The following is a 22,393-nucleotide window of genomic DNA, read 5'->3' on the forward strand; positions in this document are numbered from 1 at the left end:
ACTTTGGGAGCAATTGCTGTCCAAGACTGTTGCCATTATGTCATCATGGAGGAGCCAAAGGATAGAATCATAGAATAGTAGAGTTGGAAGAGACCTCATGTTCACAAATTTGTCAGGGCACCCTTTTTTTGGGGGATGGTCCAGAGAACACTGCGATTCACTGTGTCAAATGCCTTTGCAAGGTCAATGAATGTCATGTACAGAGGTTGGTTTTTTTCCCTGCGTTTTTCTTGGAGCTGTCGAGCAGTGAAGATCATGTCCACTGTTCCTTTGGAGGGGCGGAAGCCATTCTGGGATTCTGGGAGGGTGTCTTCTGAAATAGGGAGAAGGCAGTTTGCAAGGATTTATTAGGAATATATTCATAACCTGTTAGGATTATGATGGTTGCCTGTTGGTTTTTGGCAAGGTTAATTCGGAGGGTTGAGAGTCGTTCCTTAATGCCAATGGGTGCTTCAGTCAGGCGCTTCACCAGGTCATTTCTGATAGCAAAGCCAACTCCGTGTATTCTTCACTCTTCTTCAGGCAGTCCCTTCCAGAAGAAGGTGTAGCCTCCTTTTTCTTCCTTTAGCTGTCCCTCCCCTGCTCTCCGGGTCTCCTAAAGCACTGCTATGTCGATGTTAAAGCATCCCAGCTCCCTTGCAATGATAGCAGTCCTGCGTTCGGGGCGTTCACTGTCAGTGTTGTCCAACAGCGTCTGTATGTTCCATGTTCCAAAGTTCATTTTTCTTTTTTGGCCGCAGAGTGGTGACCCCTCTGGATGCGGCAGTCCAGTCAGTGTAAGAGAGGCAGACTATGTTTAGGGCACCTTTTCTAGCCCCTTCCCCGTGTGGGGTAAGCTGAGCGGATCCTAAAAAGAGCTGCTCAGTCATGGATGCAGCTGCCGGACTACTCAACTGCCTCGGACCGTGAGGTAGAGCGACTGAGTATCCACTGCCCATGTGTCAGTCTGTGACTAGGGGTTTCCAGATTTCACAGTCCTGCCCCCGTCGCCACTCGCTGATCACCATGGGACCTTTGTTGGTTTGTTTTTATTTTTCTTGGAAGATGCCTGTGTGAGATTTTTTTAAAATGTGTGGAGGTCGGTGCACAGCTGGGCAACACACAGGCTTCACAGAGTGAGGTCCCAGCAGTGGCATGATTAACACAACGAGAGTGGCTTCTCAGTCTGTTTCAGCCTTCTTCAGCCTTCACAGCCGTTGTAACATGTAACATGTTATCCTCCACCTGCTCCGCCGTTGAGGTCTTAGGGTCTTTGGATTGTTCTTGGTCTGGATCCCCCCTGTGGCCCCTCCTGGGAGTGCATGACTCTAGTGGTTGTGCCTGCAGGTTCATTGGAACACGCAAGCCCCCTCACCAAGGCAAGGTGACAATCCGTCGAGGGGGTGAGAAAATGTATGTTTCCCCACAGTTTCTCCCCCCCCCCACTCCCAATCATCCCTACACCAATAATGGGAAATCCTGCCATCAAATATTCCAATAGTATATTGGGATGGGGGGATTACATTTGGAAGTAGTGGTGTATTTCAGTGAATTTATGTATGTCTGGCAAGGCATAGTACATAGGACGGTATATAAAGTTAATATGCTACCAATATTTATTTGAGAATTCCAAAGCACTAATGCTAGAATTATACTATATTAAAGATCAGTGGATAGGTTTCAGCTTCAGATGTATCCCATTCTTGGAGCGGATAACAATCTGTGGAATGGGTATGGGGGGCTTGGAACAATCAGGCAAAAGTTCAAAGTGCTGAAGTGTCAAGGCAAGAGCAACTTTCATCTCATTCATGGCAAACTGTTGTCCAATGCAGTTCCTGAATGCAAATGAAAATACAAAAAAAACCATTATATTTTAAGAAAAATTCCAGAAGTTGTCACATAAGTACCTTTTCTACTGTCCACGTTTTTGGCTTTCTTTTTGCTACTAACTGAAAATGTTATTAGTCCTCAATCCTTGTGAGTTTTTGAGACTCTCTGTATATTTTTAGAGGTGATATGGTATAGTGAGTCAGGACTAGAGGAATAGGGTTCCTAAGAAACCAGGGTTCACATTCCTGTTCAGCCATGGAAACCGTTTGGGTGAATTGGGAAAGTCATATTTTCTCAGTCTAAAAGGCAGACAATGGCAAACTATGTCTGAAGAAATATTGTCAAGAAAATCCTAGGATACAGTCGCCATAAATTGGAAGGCACACAATAACAATAATAACATTGTGTTATTTAATCTGGGCATCTTCTTCCAATAATTCTCATCTGTGATACCTTATATTTTATCTGTCCATAGTATTGTTTCAGCATTTTCACTGTATTAAGTGTGAAAGCCACTCTGAAAAGTGATAAACAAATAAATAATGCACTCAAAGAATATATGAATCCACAGATATCGATCAAAGTGTTTATGAAGTAGTAAGAATGTTTAAGTATCTAATACTGATTGAAATCTATTTACACTTCTATAAGTGTTTAACTCAGTTCAATCTCATGGAAAATAAATATCTTTCAGAGAAGAAACATAAAAAACAATACAGAAACTTCTTACCTTGGCCCAGCAGCAAAAGGAAGGAAGGCAAAGGGGTGGCGACACTTTACATTTTCTATGGAAAATCTTAGTGGATCAAAGACCTGTTGAAGAAAATAAATATCTGAGTGTGGGACTTGATCATGATTTTTGGACAAAAAGATCTGTGCCAGAAATTGTATGTTTTGATTGTAATTCCATACACACTTCCATGGTTATATGCCCCCACTGAAGTTAATGCCCCCCCAAACAGGTTTAGATCAAGAATCTATGCTTCAAATTCTGTCTTCCTGTCAAGAAAAATAGGAAAAAGATAATATCCTGAAGAAATATTATTTCATATTCATAAGTGTTAAGGTTAATGTAGATTTGACGCTATTTGATTGAATGCAATTAATTGCACAAATACAATTAATTGAACAAATGCAATACATTGCATGGTGTTTATCATATTAATAGTAAACACAAGTCAGCCTGCGGGCGTTGGAGGCAGAGAGAATAACTTGTTTCTGTGCACTAACATGAGCGTGCATGTATGCATATTAAGCCACACAGGCAAGACATACCAGGATCTGAACCATAGTCCTGGTCCAGAATCAAGGGGGCTGCAACTCTCCTTTCTGCATGTCAGTTTTCTAAAGCAGTGGTTTCCCAACATTTCCAGTCATAAAACCTTTCAGAAGATTTTGTTTCTTACAGAACACACCATATTTTATTGCATAATAGTCACAACCACATAATACTTGCAACCCCCCCCCCCCTTTCTGGGGTGCCAAAATTATATTTTTATTTTTCTTACATATTATATGATGAAATACAGTATATCTATCCCTGATTTTTATTTAGCAGTAGCAGTAGCTGCTGCATTTTGTAATACTACATATTACAAATACTTTTTGATTTTATGAATATTTCCATCAGAAAATGCATATCCAGGACACACTACATGTATATGTTTTCATTTTTTGGGCCACGGCCCCCAAAAGAGTAGTTTTTTAGCTGAAAGCCCATTGTAGAACAAACAAACAGATGTGAGCAAAATGTCAGGACAGAATGCTTCTGGAACATGGCCATACAGCCCGGAAAACTCACAGCAACCCAAACATACTTTGACTTTTATATGTATAGATTGTAAACCTATAAAGGTCTGCCTTCTTTCATCTACTCCTTTCACCTGAGTTTTTTGTATAAATTACTAGGTTTGGAAATAAAGGGAAAACATGTTAAATATACATACTTATTTTGGTAGAAGAGGATACTAGATCCACAACTGATATATTGAATAAAATTGTTTGATTTTTGCACTTAAATAGTTTTGTAATTGGACCTTATGTCAGACAACTGAATATATAAATCCGGGGCAGCATCCAATTTACTCTTGTATTTGTTTTTGTTTTATGCGTAAGATGAAAAGCTTGATTCATATCAACAGGTGGACACAAAGGGGAGCAGAATTCAGATAGCATTTCTGGCTGCTATCTGTCAGCCCTACCCTGGCAAAGATTCAAATTTCATTTATCAAAAACACTGACTTTGAATAATATCTTCACACTCTAGCATTCACTCACTCAACACAGCAGGAGGGAAGGGGCAGAGTCCTGTCCTTTCCAGTTGGAGCTCCCCCCCCTGCAAACTTTCCTAAATTCAGTACATAAATTCCAAGATTCCTTTGATTAAAACAGTAGCTTTCTATGTTCTTCCCCATTATTAACTTTTGCTTTCTTGTTGTCTAGCCACAACCTTTTGATCACAGTCTGATGTTGCTTGTTGACATTGTGTCCCAGTTTTCATCTGCAAAATGTTGGCAAGTATAGCCCTTGAAGTCTTCCAACTCTGATTTTATGATCCCAGAATAGAAGATGAGTAAGAGATGCTTCCCAGAACCATATCCAATTGGTGCTGCATCCAATGCAGCATGCATGGAAGTGCAATGTACATAATTCACAATCTAAGGACAGAAAAGAGATCATGAAAATTGGAGGCAACTTACAGCCTCATCAGAAAGGCCAGGTGAAGCATCTCACTTCACCTGGCTTCCACAAGAAAATAGAGGGGCTGCATGATGATGCTTTCCCCATCACATAGGGAAAGTGTTGCCCTCTTGGAGAGGCCCTGTGCTGGCTCAAATAGAGCCAGCACAACACGAGAAGCCTCCCAAGTTAGGAAGAAAGTGTTCAGCAATACTTTCATGCCAGTTGGGTGGGTGGGGGGGCTCTGTTGGAAGTCACACAATGTTGTGGGGCTCTGTCCTGAAGATGGGGCATAAGCATCCTAGGATGCTGTTTAAGGTACGGTAAGTATGATGAGGTTCCTAGTGTTCGACAATTCATTCAGATTTTCCTCAGATATACATCAGAGTACAAAGCAAGTATAATCAGGATAAACAGTGTTGTCATTTGGACAAGAGAAACAGAATCAAAGCAATAAGTGCTTATGATTAGCAGGGTCAATGACAGCTTTTCCTCCCACTTTTCTGTTGTGTCTGAGCTTAGCTAAAATTCTTAGAACAGAAAGGTAGAAAAATTAATTTCCCAGGAAAAAATTATTCTGTGAATTATTCCTACAGTAATGCAATTGATTTACAGGTGGCAAAGACAGTTACTAGACTATGTCTAGTATCTTGAGATCCCAAAAAAGTCAGTAATTGAGTTGACTCATAGTCTATACTCTAGCACTCAAAGCATCCAGTTTCCCCAGTCACACAATAAAGACTTTATGGTCTTAGCTTTTTATGTTTTAGTTTATAATTACCTCAGGGTTGTCCCAGACCTCAGGATTTCGGTGAAGGCTATAAATATTCAATAATGTTAACATCCCTGTGAAGCAAAGAGAGAAGCATTGCTTAATAAGCAGGACTGAGTATTAATAAATACAGTAGAGTCTCACTTATCCAAGATAAATGGGCCGGCAGAACATTGGATAAGCGAAAATCTTGGATAATAAGGAGGGATTAAGAAAACAGTCTATTAAACATAAAATTACATTATGATTTTACAAATTAAGCACCAAAACATCATATTCAATACACAGTGATGTTATGTAGTAATTACTGTATTTACGAATTTAGCTCCAAAACATTGCAACATTTACTACAAAAACAATGACTACTAAAAGGCAGACTGCCTTGGATAATACAGAACCTTGGATAAGTGAAGCTTGGATAAGTGAGACTCTACTGTACATGCTGCAAGGCAGCATGACCTATCATGGCACTATTCATTCATTATATCATGTTTTGCGCAAAGAAATTCAGTGTAGTTCATATAGCTGTGGACTGATCTACAAAAATAGGAAAGCATCAAAAGCTGTCATGAAGATAATAGAATTTACTTTATTACTGAATGTTTATCTCTCAGATAGCAAGCAATGTTTACCCCACAGTTGTGATATAGTCACCTTGGATTTTTTTCAGACAACTTTAAATCCAGCCTATTAAATGAGGACAATAGATGCACTCAATCAGGCAGCACATATCAATCAAATAAGTGACATATACATTTCAATTTCAATCTTTCCTTATTTGAACCTATGAAATGCTGCAACTTGCATGGATATCTGTTAAAGTTCAACTGTGATGATGGACAGATTGCAATTAGATTCAAAGAGGATGGGAGTTAGGGACCAACAAAAAAACCTGTCCCTTTCCAAAGCTCTTTACCTTCTGCCCATGAAAATCCAATCATATGACACATTTGAGATAGGAATAAGGTGGTATGAGAGAGGCCTTTTCAGCATCAAGGCAAGAGTAACAATTGTTAGCAGAGGGAAGTTGTTAGCTTAGGTGAGTGAATGTAAGATGGGTATTTAAGGAGGAAAGGACATCAATAGTCAAAGAACTAATCTTCATTACTTTCTGTTACTAACAGGAAAGTTACTGAATCTATACTAAACCTATTCTACATTCTAAGGAGTGGGAAGGTTCAGAAATAGAAATGGAATGAGAAGGAGATAGGGAAGGATTGATAATATCCATCTATGTCATACGCAGCAGAGGCAAGATGTTGTTTATTCGTTCAGTCATTTCCAACTCTTCATGACCTCATGGACCAGTCCACGCCAGAGCTTTCTGTCGGCCGTCGCCGCCCCCAGTTGCTTCAAGGTCAAACCAGTCACTTCAAGGATACCATCCACCCATCGTCCCCTTGGTTGGCCTCTCTTCCTTTTTCCTTCCATTCTGAAAATTCTGAAAGTGCCTTGGACCGCAAGAAGATCAAACCAGCCCATACTCCAGGAAATAATGCCCGGCTGCTCACTGGAGGGAAGGATATTAGAGGTAAAGATGAAGTATTTTGGCCACATAATGAGAAGACAAGAAAGCTTGGAAAAGATCATGATGCTGGGGAAAATGGAAGGAAAAAGGAAGCGAGGTCGACCAAGGGCAAGATGGATGGATGGTATCCTTGAAGTGACTGGCTTGACCTTGAAGGAACTGGGGGCGGAGACGACCAACAGGAAGCTCTGGCTTGGGCTGGTCCATGAGGTCCAAAGAGTCGGAAACGACTGAATGAATAAACAACAACAACAACAACAACAACAAATAGTGTCTGAAAGTATCATGTGACTAGTCTGTCTGGAAGGTTGTCCCACCTTTCAGTTCAGTAAAAGGTGGCACAGTGTGGTGAAAATGACTGCGAAACTTGTAAATTGCACTGAAGAGGAGCAGCATTCCATCATATATTTTTTGTGCACAGAAAGTGTACTGGAAACACAAATTTATCTCTGTATGCGTGTTCTCATAGAAGCATCCACGAGTGGTTTAAAATGTTCAAAAATAGATATACTAGCATGATAAATGCAGAGTGTTCCAGGCATCCAACACAAAACATGACCACAAGGAATGAAGATAGAATCCTGGAACTGAAAATGGAAGAATCACAGTCAAAGAGGTTGCAGAGAAGCTGAACGCGAAGGTTGGATCTGCCTGAATCATGCCAGCCCTTAGTTCAGTAAAGCATGTGCCAGATGGATGCCGAAGCAACTGACATTCCTATGTATAAGTGCAAGTAGCAAACAGAGAAAGCAGCAGTAATCAGTGGCTATATTCAACCAAAAACATTTTTGCTGATGGCATTAAAAGGTTGGTATGATGCTGTTGAAGTACATTACAAAGGAAGATGACTATGTAGAAAAGTGATGCAATTTATGAAATTCTTATTAAATAGAGTTAAGAAGGGTGCATAAACTTTTTGAAGATCCCATGTAGACTATTCCTACATCTTTTTCATGTAATTATTAGAGACAATCCCTCAAATTATTGACGAGAAAAGGAAATACATAAACAATTCCAAATCTGCAAAAGATGTGTGGAAGACAGACCTTTTGGTAGTGTTCGTCCATCTGGAAATGTCACTGGCGAATTCAGTTCTCGTGCCACTTGAGGGACTGGTGGGTAAAGTCGAAGGCTCTCTTTAATGCACATGGTGGTGTATGTCATCTTTCCTAGGTCATCCCTGAAAGGCAGGAGGAAATAATTAAACAAGTCTCACAAATGTTAATTTTTTTCAAGGAAAAAAAAGCCAAGTGTTAGCTACTTGCTGAAGTTCAAAAGAAAAAAAAATGTCATATATAACCTCGGAGTGAATAAAGTGTGTTGCTGATATGTTTGCATGTTAGACACCATAATGGAAGGAAATATTCGATATCTGTTCTGTGCAAGTGAGGGATCTTTTTCTATGTATGAGAAATCATATTTTCTACTGTTTGAGCGATCCATTTCAAGCCAATTTCAAATGAAATGTTGGAAGACTGGGTTATTTTCTCTGCTCATAAATTAGGAAACAAAGTATTGTATGACAGAGCATATATCTTCCATTGAGATTTCTTTACCCTCCCTAACAAATGTTATTAATATTTTGTTTATATAAAGAAAGTTGATGTATGGTTAATATAATTAACCATAGCAATTTAGAAGTACCTTTGAGAATTGTAAATCGAGGGTGGTACATGTTTCTTTATACAAATTCATATTGAGATGGTAATTTCTCAGTGATTTCCAACATTTGAAACTAAGATTGTATCATTGTTAAACTCACTTCTTAAGAGGAAGTGTCACAACCCAAGCTGAGTTCTGCAAAACAACCTTTGAGGCCTATGATCAAATACATCCTTTAGAAACATCAAAACACTTTGAAAATATGATCCAGAAAACATATATAGATAAAGAGCAAAATGAGGTCTGACCATTGCACATGCCCCTCTTTGCCAAGAAGCTCTGTTATCTCTTCTCTGCATCTCTGTTGATGTTCAGGATTCTGGGCCATACATTAGAAGAGACAAGAGATGCCACTAGCTGTGGTGTCATGACCTTCAAACATGAATGTATCCACTTCGGCACACACGTCTTCATCTGACAATGAGTTCCCATTTTCATCCTAACCACGCAGGGAACATAGAGTTTGTGTTATTGATAAGATCTGATGCACTGAGCTTGATTTAAGTCCAACATAAGGAAAAATCATTAGTAACTTTAAAGCAGACTTTCATGCCCTGCAGCCTACCAGGATGAACACAATTTGACCTCATATATTTTGTTCAAAGAGCCACCATAAGTCAAAGTCAACTTGAGGGTATTTCGTGACAATAACTTGTAAATCTCAATCACAAGAAACAACATTTCTTCCTGATGGGAAAAGGGATTCCTGAAGCTGAGCAAGTATGTAGCTTCTTACATTCTGCTTTTTACAAAATTAATGGCAGCTATTTTGAGATGTATTTACTCTTGGAACAATCCTGTTGTTAGTCTAACTAGAACAGACTCACTGAAGCAACAGGATTTACATAAGAGACAGCCCATTCCTTGATAATTGATACAGTGAATGTACTGTAGTTGGCAATACCAGTAAGATGCCAGCCAGAGGCAGTCCACTGGCAAGGCCAATTAGGTGCTCGCCTGTGGTGCATTATTACCGGGGGTGCCGTCGAGGCGCCCCCACGTGCGCCGGGAGTCCCAGCCCGCCTAGGCCGCTCCATGCAGCACCAGGCCAAAAAAAATCACTCTGCGCGGCGCCAAGCAATCAACCGCGCGGACGGGTGGGTCTTCCATGTCCGAGAGGTCAATTGGAAGGCCTGCGCACACGCACAGGCCCATCGACCATGCTTTTTGGGCAATGGGCCTGTGCACGTGCGCAGGCCTTCCAACTGATTGCTTCCTTCTCACCAGGAAGGCGTTTCTCAGCGCTTTGCAAACCAATGAAACGGCGCCCGCTTCCCTGGTCTGCAATGCACCGGGGAACGCCATCCTTCTCGTTCCTCAGCACTTTGCACACCTCTTCCCACCCCTCCCTGCTGCTCGCCCCCCCCCCCACTCCCAGTTTGGGGGGCAGGATACACACAATACTGATCACTCCTACATTTCTTTTACTTCTGTGACAAGTACAATAACGTGCTTTTTCTGTTCACTAGTCTCCTGTTGAATAGTCTCCTGTTGGCCCCTCCCATATTGCTGGGGATTTTGGGGGGTATTTTTATGTTTCCCCCCAAATTTTGTGCAGCTATACAATTTCAAGATTTTGGAGGATCGCTCTCACAAGAGTTAGATCAAATTTGCTTCAACTTCCACTACATCCCATTGCTTTTTCCTTCTCATCATAATTGTAGTAGAAATGACGCAGCTCCAAATAAGCCTTTTACATGGATTTAGTCAAGCCAGGTGTTAAGGAGGCCAGATGGGTGAGATGGAAGTATGGACAACCGCTCCAACTTGCCTGCCAAAAATTAACTGCCAGCCCCTCAAGGTAGTTGTGTTGCTTATAGTGGACTATAAGTCACTATTATGGCCACAATCCTTTAAGACTTTTTTGTGCAGTGTGGTTGTGTGAGAGGCAATAAAATTCTCTATTATTGGATGTTATCTGGCATGGCATTTTTTTGAAACTTCACTCTTGGAAAAGTGGAAATAAAAAGCAGTAAAAAAGGCAAAGTGTTTCCGAGGCAGGATAATAACTCAATTTCTGTATTCAAATTCTGTATTTCCCACCCTGGACATTATTCCATGAATGCATGGACCTCCCTTGCTTAGTTTCCAACAGACCTCACAGCCTCTGGGGATGACTGCCATGGGAGTAGATGAAATGTTAGGGAGGGAATGCTTCTGGAAAATGGCCAAACTGGCTTTCAGGAAGAAGCTAAAACCTGGCTGTATAAACAGGCATTCAACAAATAACACCAACATGCAAGCAGCTAAGGAAAATCATGGGATCGATGCAATGTTTACATGTTTTAATACTTAATGTTTTAATGTTTTATCATTATGCTGAGGGTTTGTATAATTTTTAATGATTTCACTTATGGATGTTTTAATATGCTTATATGGATGTGAGGCATTGAATCTTTGCCATGTATAATGCTGTACACTGTTTTGAGTCCTCCTAGGGGTAAGAAAAGCGATATAGAAATGAATTAAATAATAATAATAAGATTTTTAATAGTATTTTCCAAACATTCTTCACTCCCAATCCTCTTTCTATTTAAATGACTGTGTTTGGTACTTTAATACTTGATAACATCATCAGTGGCTATTCCTGGCTTCCAGGTTTTGGCACAAAAATGTCTAGGGCAAGGACAGTCCTGAACTTCTAACCGTAGTATAGTATAGGATCCTTAAATGCTCCTTGAGTATGGGACAAGATGGCATGGGTGCACAGACTATGGGTCTTACTTAGGTCATCTCAGGACTGTTTTGTGACAGTTGCATAATGCAAATGGAAAGGAGTCAATGCTTGGAGAAACTATTTCAGCTAAATTCATAATGTTAGCTGAAAAAATAATTTTGCTGGCTAGGAGACATTGCTGTAAAATTCTTACCTTTGCACAAATGAGAATATCTAGGAGATCCAAACGTCTCTTCTTCAATATTTTCTCAAGTTCTTGCGCATTCTTAAGGGACTCCTTTCTCTCCCTTATTACATTGTCTGTAGTAGACATAAGAAGTAAAATATGAGCAAATCAGTTAAGCAATATTTCTATCAATGATAATTAAGCTTTTTGCTCAGTTGAAATGATAGATTGAATTTTTCAGCAATTCAAGGTAGTGTACTGTTGAAGTCTATCCTCTGTGAGGGAAAAAAGACAAAAGATGTTGATCTAAACATGGCTAGAAGAGCCCCTAAAAGCTGGTTCTCATGTGTGGATGTTAGCTACCATTCATTATAAGGCTGGAACCTCAGGGTTGCCCCTTCCTAGACAAAGAATTGACTGACTTCTTAGGAGAAGGCAGAAATGACCTCTGCAGAAAGGAATGAAGAATTCAGATCAAGTACAAAGAAAAACAAAAGAAAGAGAAGAAAAAAGAAAATATATACCATTGGACCTCTACCTTTGAGAATTCAACTTTTTCAGATTTGATTATTGGCAAATTTTATTAATACTGTCTCTCTAGGAATTTCTAAATCCTCCAGCACAACTTCTAGCAAACAGTGGAAATCAATGATAGAACAGCACTGGAGGCAGTGCCAGCCCTAGGTAATTTTCAAGTGTAAGAGAACAGAATTTTGCCCCCCCCCTCCCAAAAAAACCAATCACTGAAAAATAAAAGCGTTGGATAAGCAAAAATGTTGGATAATAAGGAAGGATTAAGGAAAAGCCTATTAAACATCAAATTACATTATGATTTTACAAATTAAGCACCAAAACATCATGTTTTACAACAAATTGACAGAAAAAGCAGTTCAATACATGGCAATGTTATGTAGGAATTACTATATTTGCGAATTTAACACCAAACATTGAAATGGGATATAGGGCAGTGTGGACTCAGATAGCCCAGTTCAAAGCAGATATTGTGGGTTATTCTGCTTTGATATTCTGGGTTATATGGCTGTGTGGAAGAGCCTTAATGGTCCTTAGGAATCCATAGGAATTAAAAGGCCACCGAAAGGGAATCTGGCCCCCAGTATTAAAAAAAACTCTAAAATCAGGACAGTAAATAAAGAACAACACTCTCAAAACAAGGGAATTCCAGACAGGAAACAATCAGGGCCAGTTAACACCACCCAACAAAGGATTCCCCCCGGCAGGAATCAGTCAGGCTTCGTGAGGTCTGGCTGCTTATTGCTTGGGCATCCTCTACAGAAAGGAGCAAACCATGAAAATGAACAAAATCTGGCTACCAGTATTTCAAAAAGCTCTATCATCAGGACAGTAAATGAGAGAAACACTAAAAAGGGAATTCCAGACAGGAAATAATCAGGGCCAGCTAACAAAGGATTCCGCCAGGCAGGAAGCAGACAGGCTTTGAAGCTGCAAGGCTATTCGATGCTAATCAAAGTGGCCAATCGCAACATTAACACTTGCCTCAGACAAGAGTTCTTTCTCCCACCCTGGACATTCCACAGACATATAAACCTCACTGCCCTAGTGTCCAATATGCCTCACAACCTCTGAGGATGCCTGCCATAGATGCAGGCAAAACATCAGAGAAGAATGCTTCTGGAACATGGCCATACCGCCCAGAAAAATCACAGCAACCCAGTGATTCTGGCCATGAAAACCTTGACAACACATAGAACCGAAACTGGTTCAATTCCTAACAGCCGGTGGGAGTTGAAGTCCAAAACACCTGGAGGGGCCTATGCTTGATCTACACTGTAGAATGAATGCACCTTTATATGTCATGGCTCAATTCGATGGAATGATGAGAGGTTTCATTTTGCAAAGCTTCCTCTGACAAATAGTTTTGGTCCCCCATCAAGCTACATCTCTCACGGCTCCATAACAGTGAGGCCTGGCAATTAAAATGGTGTCAAACTGCATTCATTCCACAGTGTAGATGCAACTTTGGACATTTCTCATTCATTCACTTCGATCAGTAGCAAAACCAATTGCCAAATCAGCCCAATTTGTGCAAAAGTGGACAAATTTGATACCATTTGGCATAATTTCTTTTGCCATTGAATTTAGGGCCCATCTACACTGTGAAATAAAATCTAGATAATCTGCTTTGAAATAGATTATATGGCAGTATACTCTCAGGTCCCTTTTACACTGTCACATAATCCAGATTATCAAAGCAGGCACCAATCCACATTATTTTCTTTAAACTGAATTATATGAGTCTACACTGTCATAAAATCAAGTTCAAAGCAGATAATTTGGATTTTATAGGGCAATGTCGAAGGGGCATCATATCATGCAGTTCAAAACAGATAATCTGGATTATCTGATCTGATTATCTGGATTATAAGGCAGTGTAGAAGTGGCATTGGTGGAGATCAGTGCGCTCTTTGATTGTAGGTGAACTATAAATCCCAGCAACTACAACTCCCAAATGACAAATCAATCTCCACCCAACCCAGAAAGAAGGGGGTTGGATTGCATGGCCTTTAGAGGTCCCTTCCCACTCTATATGATCCTATGAACATTGTTTACAAACTGCATCCAGTGACAGATTCCCTCACTTCTTTCTCCTGAGCCCTATTTCAGTGGTAAGGCGATACAGATAGCATTGCAGCCCAAAGAGAGCCAAGCTTTCCTATCCATTTGCAGCCAGGTGGGAAAGCAACAAAACATGGCCTGTCCCTTTAAGAGGGACTGCATTTCTGTCTGGTCCGCAGCGCAGTGCCTCCTGGGAAGCCGAGTGCTGGTGGCTCCTCCCACTTGCTTCCTCCGCTTTACTCGAGAAGGCCAAGAACTGCATTTCCCAGCATGCAAAGGGGGTAACCCGGGCACTGTGGCCTTAAAGGGCCAGCACAGGCAGAAGCAGCTCCAAAGCTCAGTGAGGAGGTAATGCTTTGCCAAAGGGGGACGTGGGTGTGGTTCCTGTTTTGAATTGGGGTGTCTTTGGCAGGGAGGAGACAGCCCTCAGGCGCAGGCCAGGATCGCTTCCTTGGCGTGCGCCTTGGTGGCTTGGGCTCCTGCCTCCTTCGCTCCAGGACGCAAAGGCTTGGCTCAGCTCGGCTGGCTCCGGTTGCTGGTGCCCGAGGTGGGTCAGTCTCGACTTTGCAGTCCGTCCCCCAGCCCCCTCTGGCCCCTCCTCGCCGCCCCTCCGCTGGTGCCTCCTTCTCTTTCCCCTGCTCGTCACCCAACGGAGCCAGAGGCCTCTTTGCACGCAGAATGGAGCCTCACAGCAGCCTCTACTACCTCCCCTCCCTAGGACTCCCGTTGAGAGAGAGAGAGAGAGAAAGAGAGAGAGAGAGAGAGAAGGAGAAAGGAAAGGGGGAAAGGAATGCCTGGAGCCACAGTCCTCCCTTTCCACAGATCCAGCATCGACTCACCTACAATTAGGCCACGCGTTCCCTGAGGTGGTCAGCTGGCATGCCAGAGGCATGAGAGATGGCAACGGCAGAGGAGGAAGGCGGGGAGATGAACACGGAGGAGGACCAAGCCCGCACGGAGCCCAAGGGGAGTGGTGTTGAGGCGGGAAGAGGGCCCCCTGAGGAGCAGGAGGGCGCCGTGGGAGCCTAAAGCCTGGAGGGAGAGGCCCTGGCCCTGAGGTCCCCGGGGCAAGGGAAGAGGGGCAGCCCAGAGGAGGAGGAAAAGAAGGGGCTCCTGGGACGCAGGGCCCAGAGCAGGAGGAAGAGAAGAGGAGAGCGAAGGGCAGGAGGCTGAAGGGGTCGAAGAGGCCGGGGGAAAGGAGCCGGGTGAAACGGAGGCGCATGAGCAACCCTGGGAGGAGGAGTTGGGGGTGCGCGTGCACGCAGGAGCGCCTCAACTGCGCCCCCAGAGGATGGCACCAAAGGCAACTGCTTAATTTGCCTCACAGTTGGGCCACCCCTGACTCGAGGACCTGGAAATTCCTAGAGAGATATGCTCCCTCTTTTATTTCTGGGCTTTCTACTTTTATGGAGTTGCATACCACTAGCCCCAGCAAATATGTCTGGTTGACAGTAATTGTTATTTAAAGGGCAAAAATACAGTGAATTAATCCAAAATTCTTAACTTTGTCCTTTCTTTGGCTCTTTTGACCCACCTGATATTAATTCAGCAATGTTCATGTAAACAACAGAAACATTTAAACCACAATGGTGCAGGGGAAATGACCATTCTTTTAAAACATACCTGTGTGATGGTGGGCTAGTCTGCAAGCATAGTGAAACTGGCGCCCCTGGGAGCTAAACCAATATATGAGGTCATTGTGGAGCCACGAAGAGTTCAGCCTCTGACTAAACAGGCAGGTGAGGTCATAGACAGCCTTAATGTAGGCATTATCCCTGCAGGCAACAAGAGTGTTGATAATAAGACACAGAAAGTAGGCATAATCATATTGAGGAAGACAAACCACAAGTAAGTCCTATTGAGCACACATATGATGAAGACCACACTAACGGTCTCATCAGATGGAAGTCCAGAAGCTGGGCAACAGAAGGGGAAACCGTGGAGCAGTAGAGGAAACAATGGGGCAGCACCCAGCTTTGTTCCCTTACTAGGATTACTCGTGAGGTACCATCCCATGACATTTCCCGGATGTCCCTGGCTTCCTTCAATGAGGATACAGGATTCACCCATATCCTCAGGGCTTCCTCTGAGTATGCAGCCAGGATGGAGCCCCAACAGAAGTAACCCTGCGTCATATGATGGGCTTCAGAAGGCTCCATTCTGGCTCTGTCTCGCCGGCATGCCAGGATGGGGAAAACCCCCGTCAGATGAGGTCTTTAAAGTATTCCAGAATTATAGCAAAACTGTGTTATATTATAAGCAAGAAAACAAGCACATCCAACATTTTTATCTTTAATTCTTTTGACTTGCCAATAAACTGAATTTGGGCCATAGGGTTGCCCATCTAACTCACTCCAGCAGATAATTAGCAATAAGAAGAAAAATCTTGAATCAATGGCTGACATCTCCTCACAGTGAAACATACTCTCCAAAATGCCACAGATAAAAACAGAGATACGTGGCCAAGCCACATCAGTGTGTGATCAAAATAGCAAAAGTTATTAATAAGGAAGAGCACATAAGGTAGGAAATATCATACCTTTGTCTTTTGCCTAAGCCTTTTGGGAACAGCCTGTATTGTAAAAATCAATTTGTTTGCAGCCAGTATTATAAAATTCCCCTGTGATATAGTGGATGAGCAACATGTCCCTGCTGGACTACATAATTATATATATATATATATATATATATATATATATATATATATATATATACACACACACACACACACACACACACACACACACACATATGTGTGTGTGTGTGTGTGTGTGTGTGTGTGTGTATGGGAGGTTTACACATAAAAGAACAAAGTGGCAAACATTCATTGCCAAAAATAACAAGCAGCAAACAACACAAAATCAACTGGAGCCATGGCGACCTGGTGGAGGGCCCTCCTGGGCCCATTGGTGCTGCAGCTAGCCTCAGAGAGGACAACAATATACAACAAGCATTGCTATCATTGCTATCATATTCTACATATATTCTGTGCATGAAGATTGGCATTATTGCTTGAAAGTGCCTTTCTTTACAATACAAACCTTGCTTTCTTGTATGATTTCTGCAGCCTACATGGAGGAAAGTATTGTACCCCAGAGCACGAAACCCTCTGACCTTCAAATACCAAACTAGTTGAGTATTATCAGCAAGAAGTTTATTGAAGAATATATAAAAGCCAAGCAATAAAAAACATATAAAAGTGTCCTGCTCACTTCAAAGGATCAGTCTGAACGCAGATCAGAGATGGCTGCTCTCAAATCCAATCTTTATTGAAGAACACATGACTTTGGAAAAGTCAGGAATGACCCAATGTTTACATACAACTATTTTTATAACTTTTGATGCTACGTAACACCACACGTAAATATCATCATCAAGTCCCACCCCCAATATCACATTACTACCATTTTCACACGCTAGACCAATTATAATTGTTTATACTTTCGGCCCCAAGTTCCCAGGCATATTCTATCTTCTTCTGCCAGGTGCTTCTGGGATTGTTTATGTTATGACTCCCAGTTACAGGGCTGAATTACCAAAGCCCTGTAACTGGGTTCCATGACATGGTGCCCTCCTTTTCTTCGTCCTCCTCTTCGGTTCTTCTTTCATCACAAATCTGAAACAAAACAATAATTCTATGTATCCATTTTGTCCAAAGTACCCATATATTTTTTCAGTAAGCTACGATGGAATACAGGGTGTATTTTCCCTAAACTTTTTGGCAACGCCAACTGGAAAGTCACCTCGTTGATAACACCCTGTATTCTAAATGGTCCAATATATTTAGGGCCCAATTTTTTCGAAGGTAGCCCCAGTTTGATGTTTTGGGTACTTAACCACACTAAATCTCCTTTCCCCAATTTATCACCTTCCACCCTCTTTCTGTCTGCGAATACTTTATACTTTTTATGTGCTTCTTTTAAAGATGCAGTCACTTGACTCCAGCATTCCATCATTTGCGCTTTCCATTTCCCTGCCTCTGTTCCCTCATTCTCTGTCCATCTTGGCAGCTGGGGCAGAGGTTGTATTTCATACCCGTAAACTACTTCAAAGGGGGTTTTATTTGTTGCTGAATGTATAGTCGAATTAAAAGCTAGTTCTGCAAAAGCCAACCACCGAGACCAGTCATTTTGTCTCATGTTAGAGTACATTCGAAGGAACTGCCCAAGTGTCTGCTGAGTACGTTCTACCGCCCCATTTGTCATGGGGTGAAAAGCAGAACTTAAACTCCTTTCTGCCCCTAGCATTTCCAGGAATTTTTCCCAAAATTTTGCTGTGAATTGTACTCCTCTGTCACTGACCACTCTACTGGGACATCCATGCAGTTTGTAAATGTGGTTTATGTACAATTCAGCTAGTTTCTCGGCTGATGGTAGTTTCGTCAGTGCTATAAAGTGGGCCTGTTTAGAAAACAGGTCCAATACTGTCCAAATATAACGATGTCCTTTGCTAACCGGTAGTTCCCCCACAAAGTCCATAGCTACACATTCCCAAGGTCTGGTAGGTTCTGCTACTGTTTGTAATAATCCCATTGGCTTCCCTCCTCTCGATTTATTTCTGGCACAATCATCACATTGAACAACATGATTTTTTATGTCCTTCCTCATCCCTGGCCACCAGCAATGTTTTGCTATTGCTTTTGTTGTTTTTGTAATTCCGGTGTGACCAGCGCTCTGGTTATTGTGAAAACGATGCAAAATCTTGATCCTTAATGTTGCTGGGATATACAGTTTCTTGTTCACAAACCAAAATCCCCCCTTCTGCTCCCCCTGTTCTGCATTGGATGCGATCCACTGGTCTCCTTCATAAGACTGTTTCAGCTCGTTTCCCCAATTATCTTTTCCGTCGAGTTCAACCATAGCAGTGTTCTCCTTTTGGGTTTGTGCTCTTGTTCTGACAGCTAAGCCCCATTGTTTATCAGAGAATATTGTTCCCTCTTTTGCTGTGGGTATTCCTTCGTGTTGAGGCATGCGTGAAAGAGCATCTGCCAAGACATTCTGCTTCCCTTGAAAAAACTTTAATTGGAAATCGAACCTGCTGAAGTATTGTGCCCATCTAATCTGTTTGGGGGACAATTTCCGAGGGGACTTTAAATACTGGAGGTTCTTATGGTCAGACCAAATTTCAAATGGGATTCCGCTTCCTTCGAGAAAGTGTCGCCAGCATTCTAAGGCTTTTAATATGGCTAGTGCCTCTTTTTCCCATATCGGCCAACATTTTTCAGTTTCGCTGAACTTCTGGGACAAATATCCACAGGGTTTTAAGTTCCCATTTTGATCCTTTTGCAATAGCACTGCCCCATACGCACAGTCTGAGGCATCGCAATGGATTATGAAAGGGCTCCTGATATCGGGGTGTTTTAGAATGGGTCCTTCTGTGAAGCATTCTTTTAGGGTTTCAAATGCCTTTTGGCATTCTGGCGTCCAACTTAGTTTGGCGCCAGGAGCTTTTACTTTTGCTGTCTCTCCTTTCCCTTTTGTTTTTAAAAGTTCAGTAAGGGGTGCGGTTATTTGCGCGAAGCCTTTTATGAAGGATCTATAAAAATTTGCAAACCCCAGAAACGATTGCAATTGCCTCCTTGTTTGAGGCACTCCCCATTCTTTTACATCTGATACTTTAGCTGGATCCATAGCTAACCCTTCTGGAGATATCCGATACCCCAGAAAGTCAATTTGAGTTTTATTAAATTCACATTTGGACAGTTTTGCGTACAGCTTTGCTTCTCTTAGTCTCTGCAAAACTTCCCGGACCAATTTCACGTGCTTTTCCTTATCTTCAGTCACAATCAAGATATCATCAAGAAATATGAATACCCCTCTGTACAACAATGGGTGCAGTATTTCATTTATAAGCTGCATAAAGCACCCGCCTCCATTTTTTAATCCGAAAGGTAAAATTTTATATTCAAAATGGCCGAATGCGCAGGAAAATGCAGTTTTCCAAGTATCCTCCGGTTTGATCCTTAATTTATGGTATGCTTCAATTAAATCAAGTTTAGTAAATATGCTCCCTTTTTTCAATACGGTAATTAAATCCTTTACTAAGGGCATAGGGTATTTATTGTCCTTAGTAATTGCGTTTAAATTTCGATAATCAATGCACAATCTTAGGGAGTTGTCTTTCTTTCTCCTGAATAACACTGGGGCCCCGAGAGGAGAATTGGATGGCTTAATGAAGCCCCGCGCCAGGTTTTTATCAATGTATTTCCTCAATTCCTCCTTCTCCTGCACAGACATGGGATACACTTTTGGTTTTGGTAAGTTTGCTCCTGGGGTTATTTCAATTTCTACTTCTATATTCCTTTTAGGAGGTAATTTACTTGCCTCTTTCTGATTGAACACATCCACAAAGTCTCTGTATTCAGGTGGCAATAGTTGTGGGTCTATTTCACCTTCTTCATCTCCCTCGTCCTCCTCTTCTGCAATCTTGCTTATCTCCCATTGCGTCTGCTGTTCTTTAAATGCTAGGCTCTTTCCTCTCCAATCTACTTCGGGATTTGCTTGTTCGAGCCATGGTATCCCTAATATTACGTGGTATGTGGCAATAGGGGCTATCACAAAGGATATTCTTCCTTCCCATTTGCCTATTTTACATGGGACCTCCCGTATTTCCTTTGTAGATACTTCCCCAGTAGCAACTGATCCGTCTAACTGCGAAAACGCAATTGGGGAGTCAAGCGCCATCTGCTGGCATTTCAACGCTTCTGCTAACTCTGGAGTTATAATATTCCTGGAACAACCACAATCCACAAATGCCTTGCAGGTGGCCCGATTCTCTAGCCCCGATAGGCAGATTGGCACTACTATCATGCGTTTGTCCCGACTCACCAATTTTTCTGGAGATTCTGGGGCTTGCACCTCCTCCTCCGCACGCCTCCCGGTTGCTGGCTTGGGCTTTGAGGGTTTTGGCGGCTCCCCCTTCCGGGCCCAGCATTCTGCTGCTCGATGGCCCGTCTTCCCACATACAAAGCATCCCGGTTTAGGTTTGTTGTCATCTCCTCTGGAGGGAATCCCCGGCCTCCCTCCGGGTCTTTCTTGCTTCCTCGTTTCTCCTCGACCTCTCGCCACCGGCCTTTGCTGGCCGCCGCTGCTCCTGAAGCGCTTTACTTGGGCCAGGGTGGATTCAACGCGCCCCGCTAGTTGAATCCATCCCTGTAGCGTTTCGGGGTCATCTCTGTGCGCTGCCCAGCTGAAAACCTCGGGGCGTAGTCCCTCTTTAAATATCTCCACTTTGGTTACTTCGGACCACTCTGGCACCCTTTCCGCGAGGTGGAGGAATTCCTCTGCGTACTCGGGCACCGTTTTGTCCCTCTGCTTTATTCCTCTAAGCTGGTCTCGAGCTCTCAATTGCTCTAGCCGGTCTCTGAACCGGTTTTCCAGTGCGGCGAGGAAGCGGGGCACTGACCTCAGGCATGGGTCCTGTCTGGCATGTAGTTGCACATACCAGCTGGCCGCTCCTCTCTTTAGTGTGTTGCCGATGGCCCGAACCCTGCTTGCTTCGGAGGGGAATGTGTGTGCATTGTCTTCCATGTATCCCCTGATGCTAATTAGAAAAAAGTTCAGTTCGGCTGATTCCCCTCCGTATTCTAGCTTGAGATCTTCCCTTCTTGGCATCCATTCAGCGGCCCGTTGATGCTGTCTGGGAGGCATGGGGAAGGGTTGCATCGGGTTTCCTTGGATCACGCCGCGCCCCACTCCGGTGGTCATTCTGCGCGGCTCCCGAAATCCTGCCGCCGCTGTCGGCCCTTCCCCCCATCCGCATACTGGCCTCGCTGTAGCCCCCGCATCTCGCCTTTCCCCGTCGTACGGCACATCCTCCTCCTCTTCCTGGATCTCCTGCTCCTCTCCGCCTTCGTCAGCTAATCCACTGGACCCGATCCCTGGCCCCAGTGGTCTTTCTACTCCGACGCCCATTCGGGGGGTTGGGAGCTCTGTTGGGGTTGGCGGCCTCAGAGTTCCCAGAGCTTGCTGGCGCTCCACTTCGCGCGCCATTCTGTCCCGGAACTCCAGCTCTTGCCAATATTCCTCGTCTCCCTCGTCCCTTGCCGCCGCGGGACTCTGCGTTGAAGCTCGCTGTCCCCTCTGGCTCCAATCGCCTCCTTTGCTTGGCTCTCTCTCGGCGCCATATCGGATGTGCTCTTTTTGGAGATTCTCTTCCAATATTGGCACTATTCTCCCCACGGTATCCGACAGCCTGGATAAATGAGTTTCCAGGATGGATAACCGCAGGGCCACGGTCTCCGGCATGCTTCCTCCAGATCCCCAACTGGTTTCTGCCGCCGCCGGAACGCCTCTTCCCCCTCTGGGAATCCTCTGGGTCACGCCGTCCGGCTTGGGGTACCCCGTAGAGGAAGCTATGGCTTGCAATGTCTCTTCTGCCAACGGCAGAGCTCCCAGCGGAGGCCCCTTTGCTCCGTCATGGCTTTGATCTCCTTCCCTGCTCATTATCACTTCACTGCAAATTTGCAGGAGGGTGAGAACTGCATTCCTGACTTAATTGTCCTGC

The 22,393-nt window shown here is 43.2% G+C and overlaps 1 pseudogene; it reads right to left on the reverse strand.

The window, feature by feature from the left end:
- Positions 1-563: 563 nt before the first annotated feature.
- LOC100565057 (cytochrome P450 4B1-like) overlaps positions 564-22,393 on the reverse strand; it is a 31,422-nt pseudogene continuing 9,592 nt past the window's right edge.

This window comes from Anolis carolinensis, chromosome 4 (genome assembly GCF_035594765.1).
Source record: "Anolis carolinensis isolate JA03-04 chromosome 4, rAnoCar3.1.pri, whole genome shotgun sequence".
NCBI lineage: Eukaryota > Metazoa > Chordata > Lepidosauria > Squamata > Dactyloidae > Anolis > Anolis carolinensis.